We start from the raw sequence: 17,075 nt of genomic DNA on the forward strand, positions 1-17,075 counted from the left end.
TTGTGGTATTTACTTACAAAGCAATATCACTCAGCAATGAAATCTGTGTCATCAGGCCCTTAGCATCACAATGAGTGGATTCAGGTATGATGATTCTAACTGAAATAAGTCACACAGAAAAAGAAACATCATAAGATATCAGTAATACACGGAATGTAAACTTGGCTACACAGGAACTGAATTACAGAACAGAACAGGGTCTCAAATTTAGAAAACCAACTTATGCTTGCTTAAGGGGAAAGGTGAGTTGGGGTGCTGCATAAAACCAGAGATTGAAATGAGCACAGATAAAGTTCCTTAAGCCAAATATGGAATAGACAAGAGCTACTCCTTGCTCAACGAAATGGACTCAACACCCCATATTAAACGCCTAAGAATGTACCTGACTAGTAAGTATCTTAAAACCTATGGATTGCTATGTCTCCAAAAGAGAATCAAGCATGTGTACAGGGGCATAAACGCAGCAGTGATAGGATTGGAGAGGTTCGTGAGCAAATGAAGACCCTTTGAAGTCATATTGCATGGTACCCATTACACGGGTCTTAACTCTCCAGGTTTAAGGTATTCTTCCTTCAGCTAAAACATGCATGTGGAACCCAGAGTATGATCAAACATGTGAACGGGAGACGTATTCAAATATGTCTCAGTTTTCCTCCCCTGGTACTCGGGTGCAACATTCCAGACGCTTTACTAACACTCTCCCGACTTGGAGAGTCAGTCCCTTTAACCTCCTGTTTGGCCCAGTTTGCAATTTCTGCGGAAGATGAACAGGAATAGCGAGAACCAATGAGAGGCTAGCTGGAGGTGTCTGGACGGGCAAATTTAACTCTCATTTCCCACCAGGAAGAGGAATTAACCAAAGGCTCAGCATGCAGGGCCGGAACCAGATTAGGGCCTGAAGCCATCCTGCGGTGTTGCGGCCAGGTCACAAGAAAGCGAGTTGAAGAAAGGAGCTCAGGGGCACTGTAATTCACAAACCTGCAGAGTTATAAATGACAGCTTTTGTCCAAAAATAGACTGAAGTAAGGCTGCCAAGAGGACTTGAAAGCGGGGCAGAATTGCAGGAAACCGATTTCAGGAGGTAGACTGGAATTGCATTGAAAGCATAGGAAAAGAGGCAGAACGTCCACAATGATGCACTTGGCCAAAAAGGGCGTATGCGTTTTTTCCTGAATATATTCAGGAAAAAACGCATACGCCCTTTTTGGCCAACCAAGCAAGCTTGCAAAGGAAATCTGCACTACAATGAAGTCTCACTTCCCCCCAGTCAAAAGGGCCATCTGAAAAAAGTGTAAAATCCAGAAAGGCAACAGGCCATTGAGAACTGGAAGCCTTGTTATGCTGATGGGCGGGATGTAAATTGCCAACAGATACTCAGGAGAAGTGTATGGTGTTTCCTGAAACATCTAAAAAACAAAGCAACAGAGCCTAGGGCACTTCCACTTATGGTCCTATAGCTTAGGGAAATTAAAATCAAAAAGACACAGCCACCCCAAAGTTTGGGATGCCTCTGTTTACAAGAACCTCGTTTGCAGTACAAGTTCAATATCACAGAAAGTGAAAAATGGATAAAGAAGTTGTGGTATTTACTTACAAAGCAATATCACTCAGCAATGAAATCTGTGTCACAAGGCCCTTAGCAGCACAATGAGTGGATTCAGGTATGATGATTCTAACTGAAATAAGTCACACAGAAAAAGAAACATCATAAGATATCAGTAATACACGGAATGTAAACTTGGCTACACAGGAACTGAATTACAGAACAGAACAGGGTCTCAAATTTAGAAAACCAACTTATGCTTGCTTAAGGGTAAAGGTGAGTTGGGGTGCTGCATAAACCAGAGATTGAAATGAGCACAGATAAAGTTCCTTAAGCCAAATATGGAATAGACAAGAGCTACTCCTTGCTCAACGAAATGGACTCAACACCCCATATTAAACGCCTAAGAATGTACCTGACTAGTAAGTATCTTAAAACCTATGGATTGCTATGTCTCCGAAAGAGAATCAAGCATGTGTACAGGGACATAAACGCAGCAGTGATAGGATTGGAGAGGTTCGGTGAGCAAATGAAGACCCTTTGAAGTCATATTGCATGGTACCCATTACACGGGTCTCAACTCTCCAGGTTTAAGGTATTATTCCTTCAGCTAAAACATGCATGTGGAACCCAGAGTATGATCAAACATGTGAACGGGAGACGTATTCAAATATGTCTCAGTTTTCCTCCCCTGGTACTCGGGTGCAACATTCCAGACGCTTTACTAACACTCTCCCGACTTGGAGAGTCAGTCCCTTTAACCTCCTGTTTGGCCCAGTTTGCAATTTCTGCGGAAGATGAACAGGAATAGCGAGAACCAATGAGAGGCTAGCTGGAGGTGTCTGGACGGGCAAATTTAACTCTCATTTCCCACCAGGAAGAGGAATTAACCAAAGGCTCAGCATGCCGGGCCGGAGCCAGATTAGGGCCTGAAGCCATCCTGCGGTGTTGCGGCCAGGTCACAAGAAAGCGAGTTGAAGAAAGGAGCTCAGGGGCACTGTAATTCACAAACCTGCAGAGTTATAAATGAGAGCTATCGTCCAAAAATACACTGAAGTAAGGCTGCCAAGAGGACTTGAAAGCAGGGCAGAATTGCAGGAAACCGATTTCAGGAGGTAGACTGGAATTGCATTGAAAGCATAGGAAAAGAGGCAGAACGTCCACAATGATGCACTTGGCCAAAAAGGGCGTATGCGTTTTTTCCTGAATATATTCAGGAAAAAACGCATACGCCCTTTTTGGCCAACCAAGCAAGCTTGCAAAGGAAATCTGCACTACAATGAAGTCTCACTTCCCCCCGGTCAAAAGGGCCATCTGAAAAACGTGTAAAATCCAGAAAGGCAGGACAGGCCATGGAGAACTGGGAGCCTTGTTATGCTGATGGGCGGGATGTAAATTGCCAACAGACACTCGGGAGAAGTGTATGGTGTTTCCTGAAACATCTAAAAAACAAAGCAACAGAACCTGGGGCACTTCCACTTATGGTCCTATAGCTTAGGGAAATTAAAATCAAAAAGACACAGCCACCCCAAAGTTTGGGACGCCTCCGTTTACAAGAACCTCGTTTACCGTACAAGTTCAATATCACAGAAAGTGAAAAATGGATAAAGAACTTGTGGTACTTACGTACAATGCAGTATCACTCAGCAATGAAATCTATGTCATCAGGCCCGTAGCAGAATAATGAGTGGATTCAGGTACGATGATTCTAACTGAAATAAGTCACACAGAAAAAGAAACATCATAAGATATCACTAATACACGGAATGTAAACTTGGCTACACAGGAACTGCATTCCAAAACAGAACAGGGTCTCAAATTTAGAAAACCAACTTATGCTTGCTTAAGGGGAAAGGTGAGTTGGGGTGCTGCATAAAACCAGAGATTGAAATGAGCACAGATAAAGTTCCTTAAGCCAAATATGGAATAGACAAGAGCTACTCCTTGCTCAACGAAATGGACTCAAAACCCCATATTAAACGCCTAAGAATGTACCTGACTAGTAAGTATCTTAAAACCTATGGATTGCTATGTCTCCAAAAGAGAATCAAGCGTGTGTACAGGGGCATAAACGCAGCAGTGATAGGATTGGAGAGGTTCGGTGAGCAAATGAAGACACTTTGAAGTCATATTGCATGGTACCCATTTCACGGGACTCAACTCTCCGGGTTTAAGGTATTCTTCCTTCAGCTAAAACATGCATGTGGAACCCAGAGTATGATCAACCATGTGAACGGGAGACGTGTTCAAATATGTCTCAGTTTTCCTCCCCTGGTACTCGGGTGCAACATTCCAGACGCTTTACTAACACTCTCCCCACTTGGAGAGTCAGCGCCTTTAACCTCCTGTTTGGCCCAGTTTGCAATTTCTGCGGAAGATGAACAGGAATAGCGAGAACCAATGAGAGGCTAGCTGGAGGTGTCTGGACGGGCAAATTTAACTCTCATTTCCCACCAGGAAGAGGAAATAACCAAAGGCTCAGCGTGCCGTGCCGGAACCAGATTAGGGCCTGAAGCCATCCTGCGGTGTTGCGGCCAGCTCAAAAGAAAGCGAGTTGAAGAAAGGAGCTCAGGGGCACTGTAATTCACAAACCTGCAGAGTAATAAATGACAGCTATCGTCCAAAAACATACTGAAGTAAGGCTGCCAAGGGGACTTGAAAGCGGGGCAGAATTGCAGGAAACCGATTTCAGGAGGTAGACTGGAATTGCATTGAAAGCATAGGAAAAGAGGCAGAATGTCCACAATGATGCACTTGGCCAAAAAGGGCGTATGCGTTTTTTCCTGAATATATTCAGGAAAAAACGCATACGCCCTTTTTGGCCAACCAAGAAAGCTTGCAAAGGAAATCTGCACTACAATGAAGTCTCACTTCCCCCCGGTCAAAAGGGCCATCTGATAAAAGTGTAAAATCCAGAAAGGCAGGACAGGACATGGAGAACTGGGAGCCTTGTTATGCTGATGGGCGGGATGTAAATTACCAACAGACACTCAGGAGAAGTGTATGGTGTTTCCTGAAACATCTAAAAAACAAAGCAACAGAGCCTAGGGCACTGCCACTTATGGTCCTATAGCTTAGGGAAATTAAAATAAAAAAGACACAGCCACCCCAAAGTTTGGGACGCCTCTGTTTACAAGAACCTCGTTTACCGTACAAGTTCAATATCACAGAAAGTGAAAAATGGAGAAAGAAGTTGTGGTACTCATGTACAAAGCAATATCACTCAGCAATGAAATCTATGTCACCAGGCCCGTAGCAGCATAATGAGTGGATTCGGGTATGGTGATTCTAACTGAAATAAGTCACACAGAAAAAGAAACATCAAAAAATATCACTAATACATGGAATTTAAACTTTGCTACAGAGGAACTGCATTCCAAAACAGAACAGGGTCTCAAATTTAGAAAACCACCTTATGCTTGCTTAAGTGGAAATGTGAGTTGGGGTGCTGAATGAAACCAGAGATTGAAATGAGCACAGATAAATTTCCTTAAGCCAAATATGGAATAGACAAGAGCTACTCCTTGCTCAACGAAATGGACTCCACACCCCATATTAAACGCCTAAGAATATACCTGACTAGTAAGTATCTTAAAACCTATGGATTGCTATGTCTCCAAAAGAGAATCAAGCGTGTGTACAAGGGTCATAAACGCAGCAGTGATAGGATTGGAGAGGTTCGGTGAGCAAATGAAGACCCTTTGAAGTCATATTGCATGGTACCCATTCCACGAGTCTCAACTCTCCAGGTTTAAGGTATTCTTTCTTCAGCTAAAACATGCATGTGGAACCCAGAGTATGATCAACCGTGTGATCGGGAGACGTGTTCAAATATGTCTCAGTTTTCATCCCCTGGTACTTCGGTGGAACATTCCAGATGCTTTACTAACACTCTCCCCACTTGGAGAGTCAGTCCCTTTAACCTCCTGTTTGGCCCAGTTTGCAATTTCTGCGGAAGATGAACAGGAATAGCGAGAACCAATGAGAGGCTAGCTGGAGGTGTCTGGACGGGCAAATTTAACTCTCATTTCCCACCAGGAAGAGGAAATAACCAAAGGCTCAGCGTGCCGTACCGGAACCAGATTAGGGCCTGAAGCCATCCTGCGGTGTTGCGGCCAGCTCAGAAGAAAGCGAGTTGAAGAAAGGAGCTCAGGGGCACTGTAATTCACAAACCTGCAGAGTTATAAATGACAGCTATCGTCCAAAAATAGACTGAAGTAAGGCTGCCAAGAGGACTTGAAAGCGGGGCAGAATTGCAGGAAACCGATTTCAGAAGGTAGACTGGAATTGCATTGAAAGCATAGGAAAAGAGGCAGAACGTCCACAATGATGCACTTGGCCAAAAAGGGCGTATGCGTTTTTTCCTGAATATATTCAGGAAAAAACGCATACGCCCTTTTTGGCCAACCAAGCAAGCTTGCAAAGGAAATCTGCACTACAATGAAGTCTCACTTCCCCCCGGTCAAAAGGGCCATCTGAAAAAAGTGTAAAATCCAGAAAGGCAGGACAGGCCATGGAGAACTGGGAGCCTTGTTATGCTGATGGGCGGGATGTAAATTGCCAACAACCACTCTGGAGAAGTGTATGGTGTTTCCTGAAACATCTAAAAAACAAAGCAACAGAACCTAGGGCACTTCCACTTATGGTCCTATAGCTTAGGGAAATTAAAATCAAAAAGACACAGCCACCCCAAAGTTTGGATCGGCTCTGTTTACAAGAACCTCGTTTACAGTACAAGTTCAACATCGCAGAAAGTGAAAAATGGATAAAGAAGTTGTGGTATTTACTTACAAAGCAATATCACTCAGCAATGAAATCTGTGTCATCAGGCCCTTAGCAGCACAATGAGTGGATTCAGGTATGATGATTCTAACTGAAATAAGTCACACAGAAAAAGAAACATCATAAGATATCAGTAATACACGGAATGTAAACTTGGCTACACAGGAACTGAATTACAGAACAGAACAGGGTCTCAAATTTAGAAAACCAACTTATGCTTGCTTAAGGGGAAAGGTGAGTTGGGGTGCTGCATAAAACCAGAGATTGAAATGAGCACAGATAAAGTTCCTTAAGCCAAATATGGAATAGACAAGAGCTACTCCTTGCTCAACGAAATGGACTCAAAACCCCATATTAAACGCCTAAGAATGTACCTGACTAGTAAGTATCTTAAAACCTATGGATTGCTATGTCTCCAAAAGAGAATCAAGCGTGTGTACAGGGGCATAAACGCAGCAGTGATAGGATTGGAGAGGTTCGGTGAGCAAATGAAGACCCTTTGAAGTCATATTGCATGGTACCCATTACACGGGTCTCAACTCTCCAGGTTTAAGGTATTCTTCCTTCAGCTAAAACATGCATGTGGAACCCAGAGTATGATCAACCATGTGAACGGGAGACGTGTTCAAATATGTCTCAGTTTTCCTCCCCTGGTACTCGGGTGCAACATTCCAGACGCTTTACTAACACTCTCCCGACTTGGAGAGTCAGTCCCTTTAACCTCCTGTTTGGCCCAGTTTGCAATTTCTGCGGAAGATGAACAGGAATAGCGAGAACCAATGAGAGGCTAGCTGGAGGTGTCTGGACGGGCAAATTTAACTCTCATTTCCCACCAGGAAGAGGAAATAACCAAAGGCTCAGCGTGCCGTACCTGAAGCAGATTAGGGCCTGAAGCCATCCTGCGGTGTTGCGGCCAGCTCAAAAGAAAGCGAGTTGAAGAAAGGAGCTCAGGGGTACTGTAATTCACAAACCTGCAGAGTTATAAATGACAGCTATCGTCCAAAAATAGACTGAAGTAAGGCTGCCAAGAGGACTTGAAAGCGGGGCAGAATTGCAGGAAACCGATTTCAGGAGGTAGACTGGAATTGCATTGAAAGCATAGGAAAAGAGGCCGAACGTCCACAATGATGCACTTGGCCAAAAAGGGCGTATGCGTTTTTTCCTGAATATATTCAGGAAAAAACGCATACGCCCTTTTTGGCCAACCAAGCAAGCTTGCAAAGGAAATCTGCACTACAATGAAGTCTCACTTCCCCCCGGTCAAAAGGGCCATCTGAAAAAAGTGTAAAATCCAGAAAGGCAACAGGCCATTGAGAACTGGGAGCCTTGTTATGCTGGTGGGCGGGATAAATTGCCAACAGACACTCGGGAGAAGTGTATGGTGTTTCCTGAAACATCTAAAAAACAAAGCAACAGAGCCTAGGGCGCTTCCACTTATGGTCCTATAGCTTAGGGAAATTAAAATCAAAAAGACACAGCCACCCCAAAGTTTGGGACGCCTCTGTTTACAAGAACCTCGTTTACCGTACAAGTTCAATATCACAGAAAGTGAAAAATGGAGAAAGAAGTTGTGGAACTCATGTACAAAGCAGTATCACTCAGCAATGAAATCTATGTCACCAGGCCCGTAGCAGCATAATGAGTGGATTCGGGTATGGTGATTCTAACTGAAATAAGTCACACAGAAAAAGAAACATCAAAAAATATCACTAATACATGTAATTTAAACTTTGCTACAGAGGAACTGAATTACAAAACAGAACAGGGTCTCAAATTTAGAAAACCAACTTATGCTTGCTTAAGTGGAAATGTGAGTTGGGGTGCTGCATAAAACCAGAGATTGAAATGAGCACAGATAAAGATCCTTAAGCCAAATATGGAATAGACAAGAGCTACTCCTTGCTCAATGAAATGGACTCAACACCGCATATTAAACGCCTAAGAATGTACCTGACTAGTAAGTATCTTAAAACCCATGGATTGCTATGTCTCCGAAAGAGAATCAAGCATGTGTACAGGGGCATAAACGCAGCAGTGATAGGATTGGAGAGGTTCGGTGAGCAAATGAAGACCCTTTGAAGTCATATTGCATGGTACCCATTCCACGGGTTTCAACTACCCAGGTTTAAGGTATTCTTCCTTCAGCTAAAACATGCATGTGGAACCTAGAGTATGATCAACCATATGATCGGGAGACGTGTTCAAATATGTCTCAGTTTTCCTCCCCTGGTACTCGGGTGCAACATTGCAGACGCTTTACTAACACTCTCCCCACTTGGAGAGTCAGTCCCTTTAACTTCCTGTTTGGCCCAGTTTGCAATTTCTGCGGAATATGAACAGGAATAGCGAGAACCAATGAGAGGCTAGCTGGAGGTGTCTGGACGGGCAAATTTAACTCTCATTTCCCACCAGGAAGAGGAAATAACCAAAGGCTCAGCGTGCCGTACCGGAACCAGATTAGGGCCTGAAGCCATCCTGCGGTGTTGCGGCCAGCTCAAAAGAAAGCGAGTTGAAGAAAGGAGCTCAGGGGCACTGTAATTCACAAACCTGCAGAGTTATAAATGACAGCTATCGTCCAAAAATAGACTGAAGTAAGGCTGCCAAGAGGACTTGAAAGCGGGGCAGAATTGCAGGAAACCGATTTCAGGAGGTAGACTGGAATTGCATTGAAAGCATAGGAAAAGAGGCAGAACGTCCACAATGATGCACTTGGCCAAAAAGGGCGTATGCGTTTTTTCCTGAATATATTCAGGAAAAAACGCATACGCCCTTTTTGGCCAACCAAGCAAGCTTGCAAAGGAAATCTGCACTACAATGAAGTCTCACTTCCCCCCGGTCAAAAGGGCCATCTGAAAAAAGTGTAAAATCCAGAAAGGCAGGACAGGCCATGGAGAACTGGGAGCCTTGTTATGCTGATGGGCAGGATGTAAATTGCCAACAGACACTCGGGAGAAGTGTATGGTGTTTCCTGAAACATCTAAAAAACAAAGCAACAGAGCCTAGGGCACTTCCACTTATGGTCCTATAGCTTAGGGAAATTAAAATCAAAAAGACACAGCCACCCCAAAGTTTGGGACGCCTCTGTTTACAAGAACCTCGTTTACAGTACAAGTTCAACATCGCAGAAAGTGAAAAATGGATAAAGAAGTTGTGGTATTTACTTACAAAGCAATATCACTCAGCAATGAAATCTGTGTCATCAGGCCCTTAGCAGCACAATGAGTGGATTCAGGTATGATGATTCTAACTGAAGTAAGTCACACAGAAAAAGAAACATCATAAGATATCAGTAATACACGGAATGTAAACTTGGCTACACAGGAACTGAATTACAGAACAGAACAGGGACTCAAATTTAGAAAACCAACTTATGCTTGCTTAAGGGTAAAGGTGAGTTGGGGTGCTGCATAAAACCAGAGATTGAAATGAGCACAGATAAAGTTCCTTAAGTCAAATATGGAATAGACAAGAGCTACTCCTTGCTCAACGAAATGGACTCAACACCGCATATTAAACGCCTAAGAATGTACCTGACTAGTAAGTATCTTAAAACCTATGGATTGCTATGTCTCCGAAAGAGAATCAAGCATGTGTACAGGGGCATAAACGCAGCAGTGATAGGATTGGAGAGGTTCGGTGAGCAAATGAAGACCCTTTGAAGTCATATTGCATGGTACCCATTCCACGGGTTTCAACTTCCCAGGTTTAAGGTATTTTTCCTTCAGCTAAAACATGCATGTGGAACCTAGAGTATGATCAACCATGTGATCGGGAGACTTGTTCAAATATGTCTCAGTTTTCATACCCTGGTACTCGGGTGCAACATTCCAGACGCTTTACTAACACTCTCCCCACTTGGAGAGTAAGTCCCTTTAACCTCCTGTTTGGCCCAGTTTGCAATTTCTGCGGAAGATGAACAGGAATAGCGAGAACCAATGAGAGGCTAGCTGGAGGTGTCTGGACGGGCAAATTTAACTCTCATTTCCCACCAGGAAGAGGAATTAACCAAAGGCTCAGCGTGCCGTGCCGGAACCAGATTAGGGCCTGAAGCCATCCTGCGGTGTTGCGGCCAGCTCAAAAGAAAGCGAGTTGAAGAAAGGAGCTCAGGGGCACTGTAATTCACAAACCTGCAGAGTTATAAATGACAGCTATCGTCCAAAAATAGACTGAAGTAAGGCTGCCAAGAGGACTTGAAAGCGGGGCAGAATTGCAGGAAACCGATTTCAGGAGGTAGACTGGAATTGCATTGAAAGCATAGGAAAAGAGGCAGAACGTCCACAGTGATGCACTTGGCCAAAAAGGGCGTATGCGTTTTTTCCTGAATATATTCAGGAAAAAACGCATACGCCCTTTTTGGCCAACCAAGCAAGCTTGCAAAGGAAATCTGCACTACAATGAAGTCTCACTTCCCCCCGGTCAAAAGGGCCATCTGAAAAAAGTGTAAAATCCAGAAAGGCAGGACAGGCCATGGAGAACTGGCAGCCTTGTTATGCTGATGGGCGGGATGTAAATTGCCAACAGACACTCAGGAGAAGTGTATGGTGTTTAATGAAACATCTAAAAAACAAAGCAACAGAGCCTAGAGCACTTCCACTTATGGTCCTATAGCTTAGGGAAATTAAAATCAAAAAGACACAGCCACCCCAAAGTTTGGAACGGCTCTGTTTACAAGAACTTCGTTTACAGTACAAGTTCAACATCGCAGAAAGTGAAAAATGGATAAAGAAGTTGTGGTATTTACTTACAAAGCAATATCACTCAGCAATGAAATCTGTGTCATCAGGCCCTTAGCAGCACAATGAGTGGATTCAGGTATGATGATTCTAACTGAAATGTCACACAGAAAAAGAAACATCATAAGATATGAGTAATACACGGAATGTAAACTTGGCTACACAGGAACTGAATTACAGAACAGAACAGGGTCTCAAATTTAGAAAACCAACTTATGCTTGCTTAAGGGGAAAGGTGAGTTGGGGTGCTGCATAAAACCAGAGATTGAAATGAGCACAGATAAAGTTCCTTAAGCCAAATATGGAATAGACAAGAGCTACTCCTTGCTCAACGAAATGGACTCAACACCGCATATTAAACGCCTAAGAATGTACCTGACTTGTAAGTATCTTAAAACCTATGGATTGCTATGTCTCCGAAAGAGAATCAAGCATGTGTACAGGGGCATAAACGCAGCAGTGATAGGATTGGAGAGGTTCGGTGAGCAAATGAAGACCCTTTGAAGTCATATTGCATGGTACCCATTACACGGGTCTCAACTCTCCAGGTTTAAGGTATTCTTCCTTCAGCTAAAACATGCATGTGGAACCCAAGTATGATCAACCATGTGAACGGGAGACGTGTTCAAATATGTCTCAGTTTTCCTCCCCTGGTACTCGGGTGCAACATTCCAGACGCTTTACTAACACTCTCCCCACTTGGAGAGTCAGCGCCTTTAACCTCCTGTTTGGCCCAGTTTGCAATTTCTGCGGAAGATGAACAGGAATAGCGAGAACCAATGAGAGGCTAGCTGGAGGTGTCTGGACGGGCAAATTTAACTCTCATTTCCCACCAGGAAGAGGAAATAACCAAAGGCTCAGCGTGCCGGGCCGGAACCAGATTAGGGCCTGAAGCCATCCTGCGGTGTTGCGGCCAGGTCACAAGAAAGCGAGTTGAAGAAAGGAGCTCAGGGGCACTGTAATTCACAAACGTGCAGAGTTATAAATGACAGCTATCGTCCAAAAATAGACTGAAGTAAGGCTGCCAAGAGGACTTGAAAGCGGGGCAGAATTGCAGGAAACCGATTTCAGGAGGTAGACTGGAATTGCATTGAAAGAATAGGAAAAGAGGCAGAACGTCCACAATGATGCACTTGGCCAAAAAGGGCCTATGCGTTTTTTCCTGAAAATATTCAGGAAAAAACGCATACGCCCTTTTTGGCCAACCAAGCAAGCTTGCAAAGGAAATCTGCACTACAATGAAGTCTCACTTCCCCCCGGTCAAAAGGGCCATCTGAAAAAAGTGTAAAATCCAGAAAGGCAGGACAGGCCATGGAGAACTGGGAGCCTTGTTATGCTGATGGGCGGGATGTAAATTGCCAACAGACACTCGGGAGAAGTGTATGGTGTTTCCTGAAACATCTAAAAAACAAAGCAACAGAGCCTAGGGCACTGCCACTTATGGTCCTATAGCTTAGGGAAATTAAAATCAAAAAGACACAGCCACCCCAAAGTTTGGGACGCCTCTGTTTACAAGAACCTCGTTTACAGTACAAGTTCAACATCGCAGAAAGTGAAAAATGGATAAAGAAGTTGTGGTATTTACTTACAAAGCAATATCACTCAGCAATGAAATCTATGTCATTAGGCCCTTAGCATCACAATGAGTGGATTCAGGTATGATGATTCTAACTGAAATAAGTCACACAGAAAAAGAAACATCGTAAGATATCAGTAATACACGGAATGTAAACTTGGCTACACAGGAACTGAATTACAGAACAGAACAGGGTCTCAAATTTAGAAAACCAACTTATGCTTGCTTAAGGGTAAAGGTGAGTTGGGGTGCTGCATAAAACCAGAGATTGAAATGAGCACAGATAAAGTTCCTTCAGTCAAATATGGAATAGACAAGAGCTACTCCTTGCTCAACGAAATGGACTCAACACCGCATATTAAACGCCTAAGAATGTACCTGACTAGTAAGTATCTTAAAACCTATGGATTGCTATGTCTCCGAAAGAGAATCAAGCATGTGTACAGGGGCATAAACGCAGCAGTGATAGGATTGGAGAGGTTCGGTGAGCAAATGAAGACCCTTTGAAGTCATATTGCATGGTACCCATTACACGGGTCTCAACTCTCCAGGTTTAAGGTATTCTTCCTTCAGCTAAAACATGCATGTGGAACCCAAGTATGATCAACCATGTGAATGGGAGACGTGTTCAAATATGTCTCAGTTTTCCTCCCCTGGTACCCGGGGGCAACATTCCAGACGCTTTACTAACACTCTCCCCACTTGGAGAGTCAACGCCTTTAACCTCCTGTTTGGCCCAGTTTGCAATTTCTATGGAAGATGAACAGGAATAGCGAGAACCAATGAGAGGCTAGCTGGAGGTGTCTGGACGGGCAAATTTAACTCTCATTTCCCACCAGGAAGAGGAAATAACCAAAGTCTCAGCGCGCCGTACCGGAACCAGATTAGGGCCTGAAGCCATCCTGCGGTGTTGCGGCCAGCTCAAAAGAAAGCGAGTTGAAGAAAGGAGCTCAGGGGCACTGTAATTCACAAACCTGCAGAGTTATAAATGACAGCTATCGTCCAAAAATAGACTGAAGTAAGGCTGCCAAGAGGACTTGAAAGCGGGGCAGAATTGCAGGAAACCGATTTCAGGAGGTAGACTGGAATTGCATTGAAAGCATAGGAAAAGAGGCAGAACGTCCACAATGATGCACTTGGCCAAAAAGGGCGTATGCGTTTTTTCCTGAATATATTCAGGAAAAAACGCATACGCCCTTTTTGGCCAACCAAGCAAGCTTGCAAAGGAAATCTGCACTACAATGAAGTCTCACTTCCCCCTGGTCAAAAGGGCCATCTGAAAAAAGTGTAAAATCCAGAAAGGCAGGACAGGCCATGGAGAACTGGGAGCCTTGTTATGCTGATGGGCGGGATGTAAATTGCCAACAGACACTTGGGAGAAGTGTATGGTGTTTCCTGAAACATCTAAAAAACAAAGCAACAGAGCCTAGGGCACTGCCACTTATGGTCCTATAGCTTAGGGAAATTAAAATCAAAAAGACACAGCCACCCCAATGTTTGGGACGCCTCTGTTTACAAGAACCTCGTTTACCATACAAGTTCTATATCACAGAAAGTGAAAAATGGATAAAGAACTTGTGGTACTTACGTACAATGCAGTATCACTCAGCAATGAAATCTATGTCATTAGGCCCTTAGCAGCACAATGAGTGGATTCAGGTATGATGATTCTAACTGAAATAAGTCACACAGAAAAAGAAACATCATAAGATATCAGTAATACACGGAATGTAAACTTGGCTACACAGGAACTGAATTACAGAACAGAACAGGGTCTCAAATTTAGAAAACCAACTTATTCTTGCTTAAGGGTAAAGGTGAGTTGGGGTGCTGCATAAAACCAGAGATTGAAATGAGCACAGATAAAGTTCCTTAAGCCAAATATGGAATAGACAAGAGCTACTCCTTGCTCAACGAAATGGACTCAACACCCCATATTAAACGCCTAAGAATGTACCTGACTAGTAAGTATCTTAAAACCTATGGATTGCTATGTCTCCGAAAGAGAATCAAGCGTGTGTACAGGGGCATAAACGCAGCAGTGATAGGATTGGAGAGGTTCGGTGAGCAAATGAAGACCCTTTGAAGTCATATTGCATGGTACCCATTACACGGGTCTCAACTCTCCAGGTTTAAGGTATTCTTCCTTCAGCTAAAACATGCATGTGGAACCCAAGTATGATCAACCATGTGAACGGGAGACGTGTTCAAATATGTCTCAGTTTTCCTCCCCTGGTACTCGGGTGCAACATTCCAGACGCTTTACTAACACTCTCCCCACTTGGAGAGTCAGCGCCTTTAACCTCCTGTTTGGCGCAGTTTGCAATTTCTGCGGAAGATGAACAGGAATAGCGAGAACCAATGAGAGGCTAGCTGGAGGTGTCTGGACGGGCAAATTTAACTCTCATTTCCCACCAGGAATAGGAATTAACCAAAGGCTCAGCGTGCCGTGCCGGAACCAGATTAGGGCCTGAAGCCATCCTGCGGTGTTGCGGCCAGGTCACAAGAAAGCGAGTTGAAGAAAGGAGCTCAGGGGCACTGTAATTCACAAACCTGCAGAGTTATAAATGACAGCTATCGTCCAAAAATAGACTGAAGTAAGGCTGCCAAGAGGACTTGAAAGCGGGGCAGAATTGCAGGAAACCGATTTCAGGAGGTAGACTGGAATTGCATTGAAAGCATAGGAAAAGAGGCAGAACGTCCACAATGATGCACTTGGCCAAAAAGGGCCTATGCGTTTTTTCCTGAATATATTCAGGAAAAAACGCATACGCCCTTTTTGGCCAACCAAGCAAGCTTGCAAAGGAAATCTGCACTACAATGAAGTCTCACTTCCCCCCGGTCAAAAGGGCCATCTGAAAAAAGTGTAAAATCCAGAAAGGCAGGACAGGCCATGGAGAACTGGGAGCCTTGTTATGCTGATGGGCGGGATGTAAATTGCCAACAACCACTCGGGAGAAGTGTATGGTGTTTCCTGAAACATCTAAAAAACAAAGCAACAGAGCCTAGGGCACTGCCACTTATGGTCCTATAGCTTAGGGAAATTAAAATCAAAAAGACACAGCCACCCCAAAGTTTGGGACGCCTCTGTTTACAAGAACCTCGTTTACAGTACAAGTTCAACATCGCAGAAAGTGAAAAATGGATAAAGAAGTTGTGGTATTTACTTACAAAGCAATATCACTCAGCAATGAAATCTGTGTCATCAGGCCCTTAGCAGCACAATGAGTGGATTCAGGTATGATGATTCTAACTGAAGTAAGTCACACAGAAAAAGAAACATCATAAGATATCAGTAATACATGGAATGTAAACTTGGCTACACAGGAACTGAATTACAGAACAGAACAGGGTCTCAAATTTAGAAAACCAACTTATGCTTGCTTAAGGGGAAAGGTGAGTTGGGGTGCTGCATAAAACCAGAGATTGAAATGAGCACAGATAAAGTTCCTTAACTCAAATATGGAATAGACAAGAGCTACTCCTTGCTCAACGAAATGGACTCAACACCGCATATTAAACGCCTAAGAATGTACCTGACTAGTAAGTATCGTAAAACCTATGGATTGCTATGTCTCCGAAAGAGAATCAAGCATGTGTACAGGGGCATAAACGCAGCAGTGATAGGATTGGAGAGGTTCGGTGAGCAAATGAAAACCCTTTGAAGTCATATTGCATGGTACCCATTACACGGGTGTCAATTCTCCAGGTTTAAGGTATTCTTCCTTCAGCTAAAACATGCATGTGGAACCCAAGTATGATCAACCATGTGAATGGGAGACGTGTTCAAATATGTCTCAGTTTTCCTCCCCTGGTACTCGGGTGCAACATTCCAGAAGCTTTACTAACACTCTCCCCACTTGGAGAGTCAGCGCCTTTAACCTCCTGTTTGGCACAGTTTGCAATTTCTGCGGAAGATGAACAGGAATAGCGAGAACCAATGAGAGGCTAGCTGGAGGTGTCTGGACGGGCAAATTTAACTCTCATTTCCCACCAGGAAGAGGAAATAACCAAAGTCTCAGCGTGCCGTACCGGAACCAGATTAGGGCCTGAAGCCATCCTGCGGTGTTGCGGCCAGCTCAAAAGAAACCGAGTTGAAGAAAGGAGCTCAGGGGCACTGTAATTCACAAACCTGCAGAGTTATAAATGACAGCTATCGTCCAAAAATACACTGAAGTAAGGCTGCCAAGAGGACTTGAAAGCGGGGCAGAATTGCAGGAAACCGATTTCAGGAGGTAGACTGGAATTGCATTGAAAGCATAGGAAAAGAGGCAGAACGTCCACAATGATGCACTTGGCCAAAAAGGGCGTATGCGTTTTTTCCTGAATATATTCAGGAAAAAACGCATACGCCCTTTTTGGCCAACCAAGCAAGCTTGCAAAGGAAATCTGCACTAAAATGAAGTCTCACTTCCCCCCGGTCAAAAGGGCCATCTGAAAA

This window comes from Stenella coeruleoalba (assembly GCF_951394435.1).
Source record: "Stenella coeruleoalba genome assembly, contig: scaffold_37, whole genome shotgun sequence".
Classification (NCBI taxonomy): domain Eukaryota; kingdom Metazoa; phylum Chordata; class Mammalia; order Artiodactyla; family Delphinidae; genus Stenella; species Stenella coeruleoalba.